Genomic DNA, 9,879 nt, shown 5'->3' on the forward strand with positions numbered 1-9,879 from the left:
AAGGTATGTAGTCCCCAAATCACAAGTTAACAAATTATAGCCTCATATTTGGAGGAAACTGTTGGCTTACCCAAAAGCAATAACCAAATCCATATGGAAGATAAAAGAGAATAATCAGATTTCTATTTCAGTGTTTATTCCCATAGAAACTTTTTTTCGATTGGGTGGTTTCCTAAAAAATCAGAGCATAACAAGCCTGTGAGATAGTTCAAAGGGGCAGAACATATGCTTCGCCTGCAATAGACTGCAAGTTCAATTCTATGGACTGCTTACCACCTCTTCTACTCCAGCATGGTGCAATCTAAGTTTTGTGAGCCAATCCTGGTCAGGTGCCCCTAGTAGCCCCATGCAGCACCACATTGCCTGTCCCAAGAACATAAACAACAGGTATGCACAGTTAGAAAAAATATTACTGGGACCCCTAAACCTTGTAGTCCTTCTGGGAGGGCCCCCTATAAACCTATAAATTTAACTGCTCTAAAAATGCCATAAATATTTAAATGACTTTGGGATAAATTGGTTTTGTAAGCATCAAAATGAAGGTGAAATACAAAAAAACAAATTTAATGGAACTATATGAGTTTCCCTCCCTGCCCCAAGCAGTTAAAAACCTCCAGAACCCAACTGCCACCATGTTCAAGGCCACCCTCCACATGCTCAGAAGAGCCTCACCCAAGTGGAAACCAGCAGAAAAACCCAGATATGAAAGCCCCTTAACTGAGACCTCCAGGTCCGCTCAGATCGGGACTGAGCCTCCTCCCCCCAGCTCCCTAGTTTTCCAGTAGCTTGTCAGTCACACCCACAAACTTTCCTCAGCACCACGTAATCTCATCAATGGCCAAGATCCAGAGACTATTAACCAAAGCTCCTGGAAGAGAGAGCTGCAGAATTTCCTGGAGCATGTGACCTCTTATACTCTATCCCACTTATGTACCAAAAGTAGCACACGTTTGTTTGGTTTTATACTTGCTTGTATTCTCATATATTCTGGGCTTAAATGGCTCCAGAATGAAATACACAACCTTTATGCACTTCCCTCTTATTGTGGTGGGAAGGTTCTTGGTGGTGGGATTGGTGTTTAAATATTATCTGCAATGAACTATTCTAACTACTTTATTAAAATAAAATATATAAAAACTGCAAACAAAAATAATAAATTAATTTTGGTATATTTATAAACGCTATTACAGAAACAGATTTACGTATGCAAATAGTTGACACCTAAAAAGTGAGTAATTTAAGAAATTTTAGTAAAACAACTTCCAAATGATTTGGTTAGAATTGAAGAGAATTATTATTCAAGGACTTTATTTAGGGGGCTGGAGCAATAGCACAGTGGGAAGGGCATTTGCCTCGCAAGCAGCCAACCCAGGTTTGATTCCCAGCATCCCATATGGTCCCCTGAGCACCGCCAGGGGTGATTTCTTAGTGCAAAGCCAGGAGTAAGCCCTGTGCATCACCAGGTGTGACCAAAAAAGCAAAAAAAAAAAAAAAGATAGATCTAAAAATACAAGCAAAGCTAGAAGTAGAAACTAATGAATCCAGAACTTTAGGAAAGCTCTGTGATATGTTAGTGGTAATTTACAATCAGCAAAATGAGTCAATAATACCAATACTCAGTATTCCTCTTTCTTCCATTTTCATCTAATTTTTTTCTAGTATTTCTTATAGGACTCAACAAGGAAACACAATTTCTGTACCCCATAAATTTTAGCAGAGACACCAACCAGTTTGGAGAGCAGATTTGTAAGGACAAATGGAAAATATTTAAGTATAGCTTTACCTCCTATATTGTTAATATGTGAGTATTCCTATAATCAGAATAAAAAGTTGAATGCAGAACCTATATAGTACCATATAATGAATTTGAGGGAGTTATGCATATTTAAAACATTACTGATACCAACTCCTATTTGTGGAAAGTTAGACCTGGATGGATACTTTCTACAATCCATTGCAACTTCCCTTTTTTTATTTTTATGTAGGAGTACTGCTATTTATTCAGTCACTGATTAGCTGATTGATTTGGGCATGCACTCCACCTTACTTTTTTTTTCATAGTTTTATTTATTTTCTTCTTATATTTATTAATTGAATCACTGTGGGAAAAGTTACAAACCTTTCAGGTTTAAGTTTCGGTCATACAATGATCAAACACCTCTTCCTTCACCATCAAGAACCCCAATATACCCCCTTTCCACCCCTCTCAATGCCTGTGAGGCAGATGATTTCCACTTAACTCTTCTCTACATTGATTACATTCATTATTTCGACAAAAGATGCACCATTATTGTTTAGAATTTCCCCCCAAACAATGAGAATTGCTGAAAAGGCATTGTGAAATACTTTGTTTTCCACAGCTGGTTATGAGAATCATATAATGATTTTGAATTTCTGCCAAAGACCCAGACAATTACGAGATTGGTTTCTGTATGTCTGGTGTCATGGCTGTACCGGAGAGTCGCTTGTGGGGGGCAACTCATGACCTCGGTAGGGCATGAAGGATGAGCCGGTACCACCACCCTTCCCATGAGACTGCAGTTGCCCCATCACAGCCAGCTCATACCTGGCTTTCCAATAAGCTCTGAGGTGATGGCCACCTTGCTGCCAGCGGGGGAAAAGGCAGAAGGGAGCAACACCCTTTCCCTCCCGGGGAGGCATGGCACCAGAGTTTAACACATGGTCCATTCACTTTTCTGCCACAAGCTTCTGGGCTCTGGATTAAGTCCTTTTGCCTCTGGAGCCATGGCTGTGCTGGAGAGCCGCTTGTCGGGGGGCAACTCATGACCTCAATATGGTGTGAAGGACGAGCCGGTACCATCCCCCTTCCCATGAGACTGCAGTTGCCCCATCACAGCTGGCTCATACCTGGATTTCTAATAAGCTCTGAGGCAGCGGACACCGTGTATGCGGTCCAGATGCATTTCTGGCAAAAGCTGCTGGGTTTTGAGATTTGTTTCTGAGTCTCTGGGTGTCCATTTTGAGATTGATGAGGAGCCAGAGAGGCCGTTTGTAGGCGGCAAATCGGGGTCTCACTGGGATGGGGAGGAAAGGGCCGGTTCCACCCCCACCTGGTGAGGTCCTATGTGTCTCATCACTGCAGGCCCAAACCTGACTGTCCAGCGGCCTCTGGAGGATGGCAGTAACTGGGCCGCCAAGGAAAACAGGTCAAGGCATGAAACCTATTCCACTTGGAGTGGTCCAGCCCCAGTAACCTACTGCAGGAACAGGACACATTTCTGCCAAAGGCCTAAAAATTTGGAATGCTTCATGAATTTGCATGTCATCCTTGCACAGGGGCGATGCTCATCTTCTCTGTATCGTTCCAATTTTAGTATGTGTGCTGCTGAAGCGAGCACACAACTTCCCTTTAATCCTTTTTGAAACCATGCTTTGATGGGATTCATTCTTTGATGGTTGACCCAAATGGTTATCTCCCTATCATTTGACTGCACAGTCAACCTTTAGGTGTTCCTTCACTTACAGGAGTATCTTGATATGCCCTAGACACTAAACTTCTAGGAATTTAACCAACCTAAAAGTTTCAGCATAATTTAATCAGAGTAATGATCCTGCATGATGTTCTGTGGTAATTTGTGATGATAATAACATTCTTCTCTCTGCATTGTGCAAACTATAAGGAGATAAATCTGTAAAAATACATCATTTTACCTTGCCAAATTAAAACTGCTTAAGTTTTTAATTTCTTGTTGATAAAAATTGCGAAGAAAGTATTTTAAAGAAAGTGAGTAGAGAAGGTTTGTCTAAGAAGGACTAAGTGTTCTTGGCTTTCAGATCACATATGGTCTGTATTGCATAGATTTGTTTAGCTTCTTTGTTTTGTTTTGTGGTTTGTTTCTGTCTCTGTGCTCAGAGATTACTCCTGGTTGTTCTCAAAGGGAGCATATGAGGTATTAAACCAGGGTTGGCTATGTGCAAGGCAGGCATCCTGCCCACTGTACTATCTCTTCAGCTGATTTGTGTTTGTTTTTAAATGACAAATAATCACTATAGAAGAGTGACACTTATTGGCAAAAATATAACAGTTGTTTAGGTTATATAAAATTAGGACCAAAGGGAATATGTGGCAAGGGGAATAGGATCAGGGTCTATCATGTGCAAGGCAAGTACGATCACCTTTATACTATCTCTATGAGCCTAAAACTTTAAAACCTTTTCGTTTTTTTTTATCTGCTAACAAGCACACAGAACTTTTATGCTATTTACCCTAGTTTTAGCTTAAATAATTTCAATTCTGTTTATTTTAATATTTACAAATAATCTTTTTTCAATTTTCTCCTTTCATTTATTTATTTTTGTCTGAGAAATAAAAACTGATAAACTCCAAATCTAGAAATTATCTAAGAGAGAAGAAATTACAAGCGGCCAACATGGCCGACCCGAGTTCGATTCCTCCGCCCCTCTTGGAGAGCCCGGCAAGCTACCGAGAGTACTCAATATGCCAGACACAGTAACACCAAAGTCTCCAATGGAGACGTTACTGGGCCCGCTCGAGCAAATCGACGATCAACGGGAGGGCCTTTACAGTTTGAACTAACAGTTTGCCTTAATAATAAATATTTTGTTACATAGTGATGGATAGATAGTACAGAGAGTAGAGTGGTTCCTTCTTTGCGGCCACCCCACCTGTCTTTGATTTCCATTTGGTCTCCTGAGCATCCCATAAGGTCTCCTGAGCACCACCAGGAGTAATCCCTGAGTGCTGATCTAGGAGTAACCCTGAACACTGCTGGATATGGTCCCTCAAAAAACTAATAAAATAGGCATTTGTTTCATATAATACATATGAATATGTGTTGATAAACACACTTTATCTAACTCAAATATATGCTATAAAAATGGGCAGGAGAGATAGTAAAATGGCAAAGTGCTTGCCTCTGTGCAGCGGATCTCGTTCAATTCCTGTCACCATGCATAATAAGAGTCCATCAGGAGTGAACTTTGAGTGCAGAGCCAAGAGTAAGCCCTGAGCCTAGCTGGGTGTGGCTCAGAAATCAAAAACAAAAATATGTTATAAAATATTACCCTTAAATAAGAAAAAGAGTAGAGGCATGATGAAGCATATAGAATTTTATTAATGAAAATTTTACAATAGAACTTTATTTAATATGTTTATATGAGACAAGACAATAGGCACTATAGATATAAATACTTAGTCCCAATGAGTGCTTTTTGATGAACTTGGTTATTACAGAGAGATGAGGATGCAATAAAGAGATCAGTTCACTATTACTGATCATGTCTTTTTTCAGACTGCCTGGCAAGAAAGAGCAAAATAATAAAATTTATTTTAATACAGTATTTTGTGAGATATTAATTATTCTAAATTTGAATGGTTTTAATATGCATTTTACTTAGAAGTTTTAATAGATATTTTACTTAGAAAACTGATTGTGTGAAAAATACATTAAAATATGCCAGAAATGATAAGAGTAAGCCCAATGTTAATGTGAAATTGGAACATAAATTTAGTTCTGTTTAGATTTTTGTAGAAGGAAACTTTTTATATCCAAATATATTCCAGAAACTAAATATAGATACTCATATAAGAAAAAATAGATGTGCTGCAGGGGCACTGCCAGGAAGACAGTAAAAGAAAGTCTTTTGAGCCATGAATGACTCAAAGGATTTGCAATCTATTTCAAGGAGCTAAGAAGGCAACTAGCAGAGTAATGATTTCAAAGCTGGCCTCCAAATAATGTTGAACAATCTTAGCACAACATTTCAAAAACAAGGTGCAAGAATATAGTAGTACAATTTCTGATTTTCTTTTTCTTTTAAAAGATCCTTCTTGTATTACTTAGTATTGGAAAGATTCTCAGTTGGCCCTCCTTTCTTCCTTGCTTTCTAGCTTCCTTTCTTCCTTCTTTCCTTCCTTCTTTCTTTTAATCCCTCTTTTCCAGCGCTGCTCCGAACTTACTCTTGGTTCTGTGCTCAGGGAACACTCCTGAAAGGACTCAGGGGATCATATGGGATTTTCAGGGATCAAACTTGGGTCATCCAGAAAGGCTGCAAGGTAGATATCCCACCTGCTGTATTATTGCTCTGGCCCCTGATCTATTTTCCTTGGGCAAACTTTGATACCCTGTTTTAACTCCAGGAGTTTTGTAGAAAAACCTGAGTAATTAGATCTTTGCAGCATGTTTCAAATTCTACTGATTCATTAGTAACTTATTTCATATTGGTCTTAGGAATACACCATGGATTCAATATCAGTATACACATGCGTTATGATCACCATGAAAAGTTTAGTTCTCATCCATTTGCATTCAATAGACTTTTTTACCACGTTTACCCACTCATTTCTCTTTCCTTATTAACCACCATTTTGAGCTGACAATATAAGAACAAAGGTTTGTTCTGATTTTCTCCACCCCCTCACAAATGAGTGAGATAGATGGCATTTCTTTTACTGTAGAGCTTTTGAGTAATGTATTGTTCCTTAGATGGGTGGTTTCAAGTTGGCGATGGCTGGGTGGCTGACCTGCTGGCAAAGGTGAGGGCCCTTACAAAGTTCAAGATTCTAAATATTGCCACCTCTCCACCCCAGCCAGCCCTGGAAAATCACACAAATTATCAGCATGGGACGGAGATCTACATCATCCGTCCAGAGTGGAAAGGTTATGAATTGTACAGACCAAGCCCAGAAAAAAGCCTGAAAAAGGAAACTAAAGAACCAAAAACAATGTACGGTGGTTCGAGCTGCAGTTTTGAAGATGAAGGATTCTAAACAAACTATCCTGGACATGGAAAAATTGGATTAAATGGAAGTCAGTCCATTACAGCAACTACCTTTAAAAGAGAAGGTGCTGAAAGATAAGCATAAAACACTGCAAGAAACCTTTCAATACATATGAAGTCTCTATGAAAAATGATAACCCTGATATATACAAAAATTATGAAAGTTGGAAGTATAATATGGACAGAAAATGGTTCAACTCAGCCAATATTTTGATGCTGTCAAGAACACTCAGCAAGTAGAAGCAGAAAGTATTCCTTTGCCAGACATGCCACATGCTCCTTCCCACATCCTGATCCTCTGGCTCCTGGTCTATTTTCTTTGAGTGTATTTTGATATCATGTATCAACTCTATGAGTTTTGAAGAAAAACCTGAGTAATTAGATCTTTGCATGTACCAAATTTTATTGAGACATTAGTAACTTACATTATATTGGTTTCAGGAATTCACCATTAATAGCACCTTCCTGGTGCCCTGCCACCCTCAATCCTTAAGAAGATTCAGTCTACAGTCCTCCATCACAGACAGTTTCTTTATTTCCTCTTCTTGGACACAGTGTTCCACATTTGTCTCTTGACTAACACCTTCTCAAGTCTTACAGATGTCTAGCTCTAAAATTGGCTTCGCCCTAGGTCTTCCTCCTCAGAGGTAAGATGAAGACATTATATATTCCTGAACTGACTTGGCAGGGTTATGATAATGATGATGTTTCCAGAACTAGGGAAGATGATGACTTTCTTGAGGACACAGATCAAGAGAAGCACGATGACAGCGCTGATGACAGTGACACTGACAGATCAGATGGAGAAACTAAAGGGAATGATATACCGGGAATTAAGCACCAAATTGATAATGAGACTGACACCAATGAAGAAAAATAGAAGGTCTGAGTGGACGATTTGGAGATATGCTTGGACAATCAAGGAGGAAAGCGAAGAAGCTAACTCCTCTCCAAACCATGATGCTTGAAATGGCAGGTCAGGAAATCCCTGAGGAAGGAGAGAAGTAGAGGGGATTTTGGATGATGATGATGGTGATGATGATGATGATGATGATTCTGAAGCAGAAAAGCCATCACAAAAACAGCATAAGGAGGACTCTCTCTCTATCTCTATCTCTATATCTCTATCTCTATCATCTCTATCTCTATCTCTATCTCTATCTCTATCTCTATCTCTATCTCTATCTCTATCTCTGATCGCACATCTGGTACTTCACAGCTGTCTGTTCCTCCTTTACAGACACAAGCATCTCCTGTACTCTAGGATCAACCCCTGCCTCACCTTTAAGACCACCTGTATCATCTATAGGCATTCCTCCTGGACCACCTCCAGGAGCATCTCCATTCCTGAGGTCACTAGGAATGCCATGACTTTGAGGGCCTTTGTCCCAACATTTACCTCAGGACCACCATCAGGCTAACCCTTTGACCCACCCCAAGGTGCACCTCCAGGTCTGCCTCCTGGCTCTCCTCCTTGGGACCTTCAACAAGGCTACCTACCCCTTTCCCCTGCACCTCCAGGCGCTCCTTTACCTCATTCTGGGATGATGCCCCACCTTTGCTGCCTCTTCTTCGACCTGCCCTACCTGGGCTTTTCCCACCAGCTCCCTTGCTGAACCCAGGAGTTTTAAGCATTCCACCCAGCTTGATCTAGCAACCCAAAGCAAATGATATGAACACAGCCAGCATAGAGATGAAAGTGACAGTAGTCATCAGTACCAAGCCACAGATCACTAATCCCAAGGCTGAGATTATTCGGTTTGTGCCCACTGCACTGAAGGTATGTCGGGAGACTAAAGGGTCTACTGCTGCTCCCTCCCAAAAATCAGAGGATGAATCTGCTGTGCCTCTTGGCAAGCATACCCTAAATCTGGTCCATATGGTCCTGTTTCAGTACACACTAAGAGTGATGTTTATGAAGTTTCACGGAAGAGATGGATGGGTTTCTGTGACAGCTGCTGGTGCCAGAGCAGGCTTTGTTCACATCAGTGGTTCATGAGGAAAGAAGCTGTTAGTGAAAGCAGCCAAAGAGCTACTTTCACTGTCAGGTTATTTCCTAGAGTTTAGCATTATTCACAGTTTACTCCATTTATTAAAAGGTATTTCATTCAGATTACATGGGTTGTTGAAGCAGTGCTGCTAACATTCATGCCTTTACAGACCATCATTTTCATCCATTTTCAGTTCTTTCCCTTTACAAACTTTGGAAATTTGCCATCAGCAATCTTTGTTTATTACTTGTTTTGGTTCTCTTCTCTTCTCTTCTCTTCTCTTCTCTTCTCTTCTCTTCTCTTCTCTTCTCTTCTCTTCTCTTCTCTTCTCTTCTCTTCTCTTCTCGTGTGCTGAAGCCACTGGAGTAGAGATTTCTGGGAGTAGGACAGTTTATTTCCTCTTCATCTTGCCTTTTTGTGTTTGAGTTACTGCTAATATTTTCTTGTATATATTTTGTAATATTGTAGTAAAATGGGTTGCAAAGCTATTTCCTAATACAATGCAAGATATGGGAAAGAAATGTTCAATTATTTGATTAAAATTATCTTCCACTGATCTTTGAGAGTTTCATTCACAAATAAATGTTCAACACCAAAAAATAAATTAAAAAATTAAAAATGCCATAGATATACAAAAAAGTTTCAAATAGTAAACATGATTAGTTAATGGTAGATCTTTAAGCCATTTTTAAAACAATAAAATGGAATAATTCATTAAATGCCAATAAATAGGAGTCAGAGCAATAGTATAATGGGTCGAGGATTAGCCTTGCCCATGTCTGACCCCAGTTCAGTGCTTGGCAGCCATTATGATTCCCTGAGCCCAGCCAGGTGTATCCCTGAGTGTAGAGCTAGGAGTAATCCTAATCCCTGAGCACTGCCTGATGTGCCACCCCATGCTAATAACTTGATCATTTGATCACTTGACTTCCCATTAAACATCCATTTGCTTGAGCGGGAGCCATTAACGTCTCCATTCATCCCTGTCTCGTAATAGACGCCCAATGGCGTCTGTTCATTCTAGGAACACGAAGAGCCTCAAACCGATCGTTCAGGGTCTTGATGAAGAAGTCTGACCATCTTGTAGGTGGGTGGCCATGCAGTCTTTTGACATCCCATGGAATCC

General features: G+C 40.0%; 1 non-coding gene and 1 pseudogene across 1 annotated transcript; one reads left to right on the top strand and one right to left on the bottom strand.

Moving 5' to 3' along the window:
* Positions 1–3,252: 3,252 nt before the first annotated feature.
* Positions 3,253–3,359, bottom strand: LOC130038691 (U6 spliceosomal RNA). The gene has a single exon (XR_008794763.1). It is a non-coding gene; the product is annotated as a U6 spliceosomal RNA (small nuclear RNA).
* Positions 3,360–6,602: 3,243 nt separating this feature from the next.
* On the top strand, positions 6,603–8,829 carry LOC130037267 (WW domain-binding protein 11-like; annotated as a pseudogene).
* The last annotated feature ends 1,050 nt before the right edge of the window (positions 8,830–9,879 follow it).

This window comes from Sorex fumeus, unplaced genomic scaffold (genome assembly GCF_029834395.1).
Source record: "Sorex fumeus unplaced genomic scaffold, SorFum_2.1 ptg000006l, whole genome shotgun sequence".
Lineage (NCBI taxonomy): Eukaryota > Metazoa > Chordata > Mammalia > Eulipotyphla > Soricidae > Sorex > Sorex fumeus.